At 39.2% G+C, this 12,375-nt stretch overlaps 1 protein-coding gene across 1 annotated transcript in view; it reads left to right on the forward strand.

The window, feature by feature from the left end:
* The first annotated feature begins 1,368 nt into the window (after window positions 1–1,368).
* Proc (Proctolin) overlaps window positions 1,369–12,375 on the forward strand; it is a 169,953-nt gene continuing 158,946 nt past the window's right edge. The window contains exon 1 of the mRNA XM_083134902.1: window positions 1,369–1,488. The gene's annotated coding sequence lies outside the window, so the exon portion shown is untranslated. The remainder of the gene's footprint in view (window positions 1,489–12,375) is intronic.

Here is a 12,375-nt window from a genome sequence, read left to right on the forward strand (position 1 = left end):
GTGATAGCCACTACGAGACGGAGATCGGCAACAGGCAATCAGAATGAACAAGACCATACACAGGACTACAACACATACACGTCCCGCACCGTGGCAGGGCAGTCTAAGGCGTCATACCTTGGCCCATTGGGCTCTGGCTACGAAACGCTCGAAGGTTCGAATCTCCTGGGGGAAGCGTAATAATTTTTCTGTTGAGATTTCGGCCTTCACCATCGTGAAGAAATAGGGGAGCTACGAATGAGTAGCGTAATACTGTCATAGAAATCCTACAGCAACGACAGGGTGTTCGTCGTGCTGACCACACGTCACCAAGTGTCAATATTCCTTTTCCTTGATGTCTGGAGTAAGAGAACGCGAACGCGTCCTTAGCGCACGTTGCGGCTGTGTGCCTCGTCCAATGAACGCGCGGAGGGGGCGACTCAACTGGTCCAGTAGTTCTATGGTAAACATGACAGCCTACTAAGGGAATTCTGCATTCTGCAACCTTCCCCACCTAGTCTGGCCCCTGCCACAAGCTTTCCCCTCTGCGCGTCGCTTCTCCAGACATTCCGGAAAAGGAATATAGTTCGATGATTGCCCACCTCGGGCGAGTGAGTGAGGCTTTAAGGGCTGTAGCACCAAGGTTATTTAACAAACACACACACACGTTATAACGTATAATGATTGTTGACTCACGCGGAGACATGTAAGATCGTAACTCATCAACATGACAACTGGGCATAAGTGTTGTTTTTAAGTGTTCCTTCCTGAATTTCATCGCACCATCACTCATCCTCATCTTCGCGATTAGCCAATCGTTGCAGGAAAGCGAAGTAAAATAAACGAAATAGCTCACCCACTCACTTACATGACTACTGAGAACCATTTTAGACAACTATTTTGTACACTATTACGTATAGCTCTAGTTTATATAATTTCTTATATATTATGTTAAAAGACACAGACAGACAAATGAACTTACGGAGATAAATACGCACTATCAGCTAATGGCAACGCAGAGATATTGGCCATTATGAAAACATTTTTTTTTAGTTTCATGTTATTACCTCGATTACCTTAATTTCATCACATTTGGCCTACGAATTCCCCAATACAAGTGCTTCGAGTTCTGTATCACGACGGAACTATTATTTGGAACCAAAACTGGTCGAAAACATAGTACGGTTGGAGACACTGCCGGACCCCGATTTTCTGAATGAGTGACGTCACGATTCTGGCGCCTTAGCGCCGTCGTACGACCCGCCCTTCTATCGACGTCACCGTACGAAATTCCCCTCTCTCCTGCCCATCCCTCCCTCTCCCCGCTGTACATCTCTTTCGGGATGTGATACAGAAATTTGGTACGCGAGTATATAAAAGACTGAGCAAGGGTACCGCGCCTTAAACTTGTTGATTGTCAGGATCCGCTCAGAACAGACCAATCACCTCGTCCGTTGCAGCAGCTTTAGGCAATAGCTTCTCTCAGATACACAACAACACTTCACAAAGGTAAGAGAAGTTTATGATAATGTCTTACTTTATTATTGTATTTTCCGATTGTAATTCTCTCGCTCTCTATATCGGAGATGAAGTTTAAGTTTTCAGCAAGTTGATCGCCGAAATATTGTCAGGTTGATACCTTACTGCGAAAATAGTTCTAAACTTCTTAATTTTGTGAAGACTTGGTACCCCTCCTCATTTCTTCAGATTCTTGTATCAGCTTTTTAGTCTATAAGGCTTGTAAAGTTATGGAAGTGAAAACTGAATAAGTTTCTTTACTTTGGATTTCAATTTATGCGCAAACGTTAAACAGAATTGCAACTAGAGTTTTCAGTAGGATCTGAAATTGTCCGTCAAAATAACTGATCTAAAAGTGTTGCATTAATACACGTACTGACGGCAATGAACAATACTAATAACATAGTAATTGGACCTTTTTTGATAAGAATATTAGTCCCCATGGGAGTTGAATACCATTGCAGTCTCATTTGCGTCAAAATACATACAACCTACATATTTAAACTGATATAATTATGGATTAAAAATCACCTGAAAATAACATCTGGCAGCTTACAAATATTTGTAACAATCCCATTCACTTCCAATGGAATCGTTACAACCAAGTAGTGTCCGTGACTGTACAAGCGTACATCAAATGCAGGCAAGTAAGATCTTACTGTGTTAAATACATCGAGACCAATATTTTGCATGCTACAAACATGTATGAAGGTAAATAGTCTGTTTCATTGTCAAGAGTGATAAATGCATTTGGATGTAGTTCACTTCGATTTAATCTCGAATGCATCTTCGTAAAGTTGTTGACAGATTTTGCTGCACAGTTTTGTGTTGCATATAAAATTGCAATACAAGGCTACAACGATCAATGCACGGTGAGTGCAAGCTACATGTCACTTGTGAAAATTTGGTATTATTTCAGTTCTTCACTACTTTACATTTACGCCAACTGATATTTTAATTACTTTCATTTAGAGAAACATTTACGTCATATTTCTACTTCTATTCACCTACTACTACTTTATTGATTGATTGCATTTTTTAACTTCGCATTGCTGTCACTTTTGGCTAATCACGAAGAACACCCATGCCCAGGCCGGAATTCGAACCCGGGAACCCTGGCGTCGTAGCGCGGTGTGCTAATCACTTATCCATGGAGGCTGGCTACTATTACTACTTGCTCTACTAAGGACACGCCCTTCCTACTTCTTGCAGGATCAACAGGACTCCCTATCGTATGTTTGTAATTACAACGTATATTTGGTATGCTCTCATTCTATGCAAGCAATCATATAATTTGTTGTTGAAGAATTTCGATGCACTCAAGGGTGTCCGCAGAGGGGGGAACGGGGGGCACCCCCCCCTCCGGAGATATGTCGAAAGACTTCATATGGCTCAAATCTTGAAATTGTAGCGCTAAAGCATGGACCAGGGGTGCCGTCAAAGACAGAAGATTAAGTACCTATGCAAATTACCCTAGTGCTTGGGATGCTGGATGTCGTTTTGTAATCAAGGAGTCCCGGGTTGGATAGCCAGTGGAGGCACCTAGTGGTTAGGATTTCACATTAAACTAAAGGTCCCGTTCTCATTAGCCTATCTGTTTACAAAGTGAACTTATGAACAGAGTAACTAGTGAACAAACTAGGACAACATTACGTGTTTAGTTGTGTTTCAAAGGGAAAAGCAAAAGTTTGTTTGAGTAAATTGAAATGAATACCACAGGTACCGAAGAGCATGGTAGCAGAGTTAATATAATGTTTAAACGATGCACACATATCCATACACACACACACACATGGTGACTGCCATTCCAGAGAAACAAATATGGCGTATGTTTGATGAGAATTCTTGAGTTGTTTTACGTCCATTACCTATGTAGAACGACAGGACTAGGATTAATAATGAATTGAGGAAATAAGAAAAGAGCCTTGTTCATGATTCGAACCCGTAAATCACGTTCTCACAGCCGGGTATGTTAACTACTGCATCACGGATACATAATCTAAACCAACACCCTACAACGACTACAGGTGACAACTATTTAAAACTATAAGCATCAATATACTTATATATACCCAGTATTGTTTTTGTTAATTTGTAGATAACATAGTATATTCTAAATGCATTGTATTATATACAACTGTGTTCGATTAACCACTTTCGTTCAACCTTCCTCAACACTTGACTTAATACACACAAACAAAGCTTTGTGCGATTTTTCTATCAACCTATTCCCCTTAAAATGTCTTTTTTCGACTTTATCTGCCACTGAATTGATCAGGAAAATTAGCGTCCTCTGTTGGCCACGTGTTTATTTTCAAGAACTTTGGTCTAAACACAAGATCTTGGTGGTGTATGTGAAAATCAGGTTGAAATTTCCGTACAAAAACTGCTCGTCTATGAGTAACCTCATTTTGCTTTCTTGACAGCGCAGATAGTGCTACAAACGTAATTAGAAAATATAATCAATTATTTCAGTTACTTCCTGACATGGCCCGTGTCGTCTATGAATGTGAACGACGTTTTTTCTTTGAATCAACTAACCTACTTTCAAGACATTTTAAAATACAATCACAGTATAGTGGGATGCATAAGTATTACTAACCAAATTGTCCATCTCCATATTATCTTATCTTTGTTTTAGCCAATTATGAGATCTTCAAGAATTGGAACAAAAAGTCAAGTAAGCAGCTGACAATCTCAGCACCAGAGGACGTAGGAGTTCATTGCTTAAATAGACGTAGGAAGTAAGGAAAAATATAATGAAAATTGCAAGGGACAAATTACCGAGCAACACTTGTGCATCCCACTGTAAAATACAATAATGAAGGTCCTCAATTTCCAGTGAATTTATGTTAATATTTTCGTCTATTGCTAAATCCCATTGCTTTTACATTGATTCTTTGGCTAATAAGATCTAACTATACCACGTTGCTGCATTTCTACTTTACCCACTTAGGGCGGATTTTTTTTGTGTGTGTGTGTGTTAAATTTTGAAAATTCTTTGAGTACATGATGTGTACGAACCATTTGTTGAAAATTCACAAGAATTTGTAATCACAGAATATAGATTGCCAAATATGGCATGGTGCAAAAACGAACCTGTGGGCGCTGATTTTTTTATACATACAGAACTCGTGCAATTTTATTATTTCGCTCATGATTTTTGTTGATAGCATTCTAACACATGTTATATTACATTTGATAAGTATTGATTGCCATTGTGCTTGTATTGTTTTATGCACTCTGATTATACAGGGTGACAAAAAATGAATGTACGCTTTTAAGAACAATTATTCTCAGCCCAATGAGTTGTATGAGCATGGTAGAAATATGCTGATACCACCTCATGGGGCTCAGAATAATTGTTTTGAAAGGGTATTTATTCACCTACATAGATCAATTTACTAGACTTTGTATGCGAGTGGTTTAATGCACAAATTGTTTGTGCATGCTGATAGCATATAAAGTGACTAATGTTATCGTAACGGACTTAATCAAGAACACAATACCTTGTTAACGACCGAAGCTTGAACATCTTGGTAATGTGTGCCTCTTGATTGTGCAATGTTTGAAAGAGTCAGTCGGCAAATGAGCTAAGAGAGTGTATATCAGCTCCAGGAGTCCCAGGAGCAACGCTGCGCATAACGTTAGAGAAGGGGAGAAAGCGAGTGAGCGAGCAAGTTAGTGGACGCTACTGCAAACGACTGGTAGCTGCAGTGGCATTGCCCTCTCTTGCAGCTTCTTTCCCTCTAACGCGTTCATTGGCCAAGGAAGTGCAAGCTGAAAGTTGCTTCCCTGATAAATTATCATGTGCGCCACCTGCATCTTCTTAGCCATTGTTTACATAAGACTGCAGGCAAACATCTGGGGGAACGAAAACACAAAACTGGAATTCGTATCTTCATTTTCTTCGAAGATGTCTATAATATCGGCCACAGAAAATTACGATTGGATTGATTTGGTGTTTTAACTCCACTTTATGCACAGTAAGGCTAATCGGGACTGGACCTATAGTTTAAAGTGGGATCCGAACCGCTATGTGCCTCCACCGGGAATCGAACCCGGGACCCCTTGATTACAAGGCAACGACGCTACCACTGCGCCATCGCAGAGGCCCACAGAGAATTACGAGAGAGAAATTCAGAAATGGCGTAATATTTTTTCTAAATATGATTGTACATGCCCACTGGTGCTACCACCCTTGTTTTGAAGCTTATTTTGCAGAAATTTGATCTACTGAATGCAATTTAAAAAACAAAAATATAGAACATCCCTTCATCATTTTTTGCACATCAAGAACATTAGTGCAAACAACAACAATTATGATTACGTTTCTTCTCCAGGTGCTCTACATTCGGCCACGTGGATTCCCTAGCTTCCAATATGACGCTTTAACATTTCGACAATACAACAGAGAGCAGTCAATAATGTATCAGGCCATTAACTGTAATCCAAAGAATTAGTTTATCAACAAGATAACAACAACAATCACTCTCATTGTCGGCAAGATACTTTCACAATTGCACATCGGCAATGGTCCGAATACGAACTAGTGGGCATAAAAGGGTTAAAATCCACTAACCAACGTGACGTCACCTTCTAACAAAAATATCTTGATCAACAAACCTGTTTTGTATGTATTTAACTTGATTATATATACTCATAGGCTTGGTTGCCATGATAATGGTGCTGTCATCTGTTACCACACGTAACAGCCTTGGTACAGTCTTAACCACTGCGATGTTCATGTAGAATTGTAGCAAATCGCAGATTACAATTTAATGAAGGAATACTTAATATATCGAGTACTAATGAAATTGAATCTTTCCGCACGATAGAAGCCTGATGTCATGCCGTATGATCATGCATTTAACATTACCATACCTGTTAGCAACACTATTTGATTTTGTTTTTAAGTCCAACTTATGCACAGAAAGGCTAATCGGGACAGGATCTAACCAGTATGTGCCTCTACTGAGTATTGAACCCGGACCTCTTTGATTAGAACGCAACGACGTTACCACTGCGCCATCGGGGAGGCACGCTAGAAATACTATATCACTAGTAAAACTGTGGTTTCATCAAACACTAAGTCTTCTCTCTCTGTTATCTCGAGAGAAATATCCAATTCTGTCACGGTTCGTCACATTTAGAATGAGAGAATCATGTCAAATAGTTGTAAAACGTCAGGGTTCTCTCATCCTCGAAATTACCAGTATCATTTAAAAAACACAAAATTAACATTTCCAGCAACCATATTTTAAGTAAGTTCCAGTCTGAACTTGCGGAGAGAAGAGAGAATTTATCAGCAGCTGCCTTAGTTCTATGATGCAAATAGTCACCATATTATGTCCGCCTCTCCATTCATACGATAGTATCAAAATGTAAATTGAGATGTAAATAGCAGCCAAAAAGTTCTGAAATGAAAATAATGCGAACATATATTTGATTAATGTTTGTTCGATAAATCTGCGTCTTATGTAACTGCCAGTGGATGGTCATACTAACAAGGGAAACAGTTTTGAAAGAGTGGATCAGTAGCTTCTTTGTAGTTTTCACCTTCAGAATCGATATCAAATGCGACACGCTGAAAGATAAGATTTTTTGAGAGGAGGGGGTGAGTGAATGGATTAAAATTTTTGGGTGCATCGGAGAAAATCCTTAGCTTAGGGTGTAAAGGGGCCCTTGAGAAGGGTTAAAAGTGCAAGTTTGTAAGAGGGCATACACGACACATTGAAAAGGTGAGCATCTAAACAAACTTTCTCAGATACAGTGTAAAAGGCCTGTACTTCTCAAAAATCTAATAAAAATTGGTTAAAATGCTTATCAGCTCATTCGATAAAAACATTCCGAACACTTAATTACGTACACCACAGATGGGAGGGTCCAACCTTTGCAGCAAATGACGATGAGTAGGCGACTGTGTCCAATGCGGAGCCGAGTTTAAAATGTCCTCTTTTCGACGGGAAGGACGGCACGAAGACCAACAGGTTCGATTAGTGGGCTTGGTAGCTCGAAGCTTGTTGCCACTTGCCGCATCCCATTATTCCTGCCTCGTGTCGAGAAGGGATAATAATAATAATTAGTGTTGCCCACGAGACGAGACTTTGGCCTGTCTCGTCTCGTGGAAATGCAGTGAAATGCTGTCTCGTCTCGAAAAACTTAGTTTGTCTCGGGACACATGATAAATCTCGTCTCGTCTCGAATTTTTAAAAGCCTGTCCCGTGTCGTCCCGTGGGCAACACTAATAATAATAAAAAAGATTCTGCAGGTCTTTCGCTGGCAGAAGTTGGACGACCACATCGCATAACTTCATGTTTGTTTGGTTGAAATGCTTTATTTTTACTTCGCTTTTTGTTCCAATTTTGGCTAATTTGCGAAGATGGAGATGAGTGATGATGTGATGAAATTGATGATTGGACACTCACAAACATCCATGCGCAGGCCGGAATTCGAACCCGGGACCCCTGGCGTCGTAGCGCCATGTGCTAACCACTCCGCCACGAGGACCGGCACGGAACTTCATGTAATGTACTCAAATCAGATATCTTTATCCTATGCCCAATGTCGCCAAAGTACCACAGCTATGGAGCTACTTTACAGATTTGAAAATAAACGGCGAGGTACCAGGGGTGTATCGATTATTTAAAGTTAATTTCTCCGTTCATAAAAATCTTAAAATTTCTAGATTCTGAGATACTGACAGATATACAACTTTGCATAAGAGCTTTAAGTTATTAATTTTCTCCTCTATTATTCTAACATCTCATTCTTGCTTGATACATATGCGTACTCTTATCATTAATAATATATTTTTCATTACTTTCACTAATGTACTGAGAAGTTGTTTTGGATTCCCGAACAAAATGTTAATATTAAAATAACAATTGCAGACAACTACCAACTTGCATATATACGTAAATATAAACTAATAGGAACAACTTGTAACCTAACCATACAACCCTATAAATGGGCACAATGAATGAAAGTTACCAGTATGAAATTTGTAATGTAATTCATGCAAATGCAATGTAATGTAATCAAATAAAATACAAACAAGTGCTCAGCACACAAAAACTGGGGAAACCGTAATTCTGAGTATATGAAGTCCTGTTTTATTTATACTCACCATTGCAATGAGCGCATGCCGCTGAATGTATGCGGGTGGGGGTTGGATTCTACAGGGGGTTCCCCTCCCACTTTTTTTTTTTTTTTTTTTTTTTTTTTTTTGACAGATCACTTCGTATTGGTCGTCGTCTCTCACGGCTAGGCAGACAGGCCAATCGAGTTGATCTACGTTGCGTTAAGCTACCGTTTGGCAGGTCTATCAAGGCACCAAATTTCATCATTATACTTCTTGCAATTTTCGAGACACCGACAGTTGCCATGGACGGACGTACATCATCAGCACATAAGAGATTATATTCCTTCCTCCCTCCCAGCGTTGATTGATGGGGGGTCATTCGCTTAATATGGAGGGGCAATTAACATGAAGTTTACCTCAAGATAGGTGTCAGCACCTGCAGTGTGCAGTCAACAATTCACAAATCACTGAAAATACCTCCGCGAGCTACAGCTACATTGATTAGATACTTGGCTCTTATTACCTTCAATAACTTATAATGTTCCTTTTCTTTAGACAGAATTCTTACTAATATTACGTATTGTTTTTAATGAACTTCACAGGAACATAAATATCAACTTACTTTATGACTATTATCACTTTCAGTCTTATTATAACGCGATTTTAAATATTATTTCAGAACCAATTTTACCACTCTACAACTAGCCGACAAAGTATGCTTGTTGAAGTAGATAAAGAGATATGATGATAATGGTTTTTATTAAAGTCCATCGACTGTGAATAGAATAATTTATTTCAGTACATATTTCTCTGTGGAAAAGTCAGCGAACTAAAATGGAGTGATGTACAGTATTTTCATGAATTTATGTACATATAACTTGTATAGATAAAAACCATGTATTCTAAGAAGACGAGTTCTTCTCGGCAAAGGATGCACTATTTCCACCCTACATTTCATGTACACCAATCCAGAATTATATGTCTACTTATGTCTAATATCGCAGTCTAATACCGCAGTCGCATTAATGCCTCTAAGCTACGCCATAAGTTCACAGCAAGCTGTACGAGGTTGAAGGTGACATTCGATATTCCTAATCCCTGGTCTTCGGAACAATAAGCGTCTTTTGGCATACTTGGAAGAGTAAAGAAAATTTTAATTGACCCAGGTTTTTAACATTATGAGAATAGTTGTAATCCATTGTCCATCAACAAAGCTAGTCGTATTAAATAGATAGGCTACATGTATCGGACTCTGACATTAAGATTACATTTATGCCCCATTAGATTCATCAAGGGACTTTTAATTGCACCTTCATGTTTCCAAAATACCAATACTTACTGATAACCAGAGGTCATAAGGATGGTGGGACCAATCTGCGCAAGTTTTGCATTTCTATTACAACTATTCTTTGTAGTTTAATTCAGATATGGGTTGATTTATCGATACATTTTCTAGGGCAACGACCAAAGTATGAGGATATGTTTCACACTTCAGAACGAAATGTGATCCATTTCCTTCTCTGAATTTGTTCCCTCAATAACACTTCTAAAATGCTCCTGACGAGAGGGTTTACTTACAATATTCTACATGTTTGTTAAATAATATATGTGTTGGACTGATAGAGCAAGTCAGAGTTATTTTATTGAAATCGTAAATTGGAGTTCAGTGTTTTTATATTTTCCTCAAACGGACCACTTGTCTAAATAAAATATTCAAGAAAGTTTGATACTATTCTTCAGAAAGAGCACATTTTCCCCTTAGTTGATAATTATTATAAATATATTGGCTTCGGTAGATTATATATAGGGTGTTCTGGAAGAATCACTTAAGTAAAAAATGAAATTTTACAGTAGCGAGTTATTTATTCCAAGTCTTTTAATAGGAAACATTGCAGGCATGATACACATGTTGAATCATCACTGTTTAGAATGTTTATAAATGCCCTATATAAAATTATACTTATAATATTTTCTTTAATTGATTCAGTGCAACTTAAATGAAAGCAATAGAAAACTGCAGTTTGTGACTAAGTGCTTTCTCCTGAACACCCCATATTTTATTCCTTGCCGAGACAGTGGCATGTTTTTCGTTCACTAAACTCCAGCTTTTGACTATAACATCGTTTCCACCGCAATAAACACAAAGGTGGAACTTGAAGGAATATTGTCCAATCAACCCTTAAGCAGGTATGTGATTTCTTAACACCTAGTAAAGAAATTCCCCATTTATGATCACCATAAAAAATTATATTTGATGGCCATATATCCAGCACGGTATTTCTTACTAAGCTATTTTCACGCTCTTTAACACATTAGAATATGGTTAATATATAGTGTGCCGTCCTCCGTAGCGAAGAGGTTATCATAGCGCGCTACGATGCCATGGGTCCCGGGTTCGAATCCCGGCCGGGACATGAGTGTTCTTTGTGAATGTTCCATCATCAATGTAAACACATCATCACCCATCCTCATCGTCGCGAATAGCCCAAAGTGGAAGAAATGCGACGCTAAATATCAGAAATGAAATCAATAATAAATGCTGTACTATTGAAGAATTTCAAAACCCTACGAAAGGTAAGTAGATTTTAGCCCATGGTACGGTGAGATACATATGTATTACCAGGTAAATTGTCCATCACCAATTTCATTCACTTTGTTTCTCTGAATGAAAGGTTAAAGATATCAAATAAAACGCCACGAGGTAGGAGATAAACCTCCCCACAACACCAATAAAATTTCATTTCTTAAAAACACGTATACTCTGTCCCGGGAACCCAGGGCCTCCCCGATGGCGCAGTGGTAGCGTCGTCGCCTTGTAATCAAGGGGTCCCGGGTTCGATACCCGGTGGAGGCACAAGTGGTTCGGATCCCACTTTAAACTGTAGGTCCAGTCCCGATTAGCCTTACTGTGCATAAAGTGGATTTAAAACAATAAATCAATAAATCAATGTCCCGGGAATCTCTGGAGCTAGCGAACGAAAGCAAGTCTCTGCGCAAGTGGTGACCCGAGGCAGGTCGACCAATGAACACGTGCGAGGGAACGGGATTGCGTGAATGGGGAAAGCGACTGCAGTTACAAGTCTTTGCAGCAGCACCTGGCAATATTGATGCACCCCACTGTACACATGTTGCAACCACGTAACTCTTTTCTTCCTGTAAGAGAGAATCTACCATACTGATCAGAAAGGAGATCTGCAAAATATATTGCAACAGTTTCGAATTCCACGGTTTGCGGAAAGTATGATCATTGCCGATCCAGTAGCTTTGGTCTCCAAAGTCATGCAAAATTCATCCCGATCCGGAAGAACTGGACGGGCGCTTTCGACAATTCAATCAATTCACCTGCAGCCGATTTATCTACGTGCTCCACAAGAGCTCTTCTCTTTTTTGTTCTCTCCAGGAGAATTCAAATTCTGACCGTCGTATCGCGGGAAATGTTCAACACAGCGGCAACGCTGTGACTAAAATTTTCGCTACAACTCCTTAATCAAAATTCGAATCATATGTTGCTGCGCGATGCAGAACAAAGTTTGTGCGAAACAGAGAATTTCCCACCTTTTCAGACTTCTCGCATTAATGCCTTATTGACTGAATACTTATTGCCAACTAGATCGTGTTGTACAGTATATTCGCTACCGGTCTCTTTGCTGAATGCTGGATGCACCCAAGCAGAACATTATGTTCAATCATGTGACACGCATGGTGGTAGTTTACGCTGCACGACGATTTTTTTTTTTGTGTTTAATTTCAATGGGGCAAGAAGTTAGACTTTTGAATAGGTATGTTACGAAATA

This window comes from Lepisma saccharinum, chromosome 14, assembly GCF_977018435.1.
Source record: "Lepisma saccharinum chromosome 14, izLepSacc3.1, whole genome shotgun sequence".
NCBI classification, from domain to species: domain Eukaryota; kingdom Metazoa; phylum Arthropoda; class Insecta; order Zygentoma; family Lepismatidae; genus Lepisma; species Lepisma saccharinum.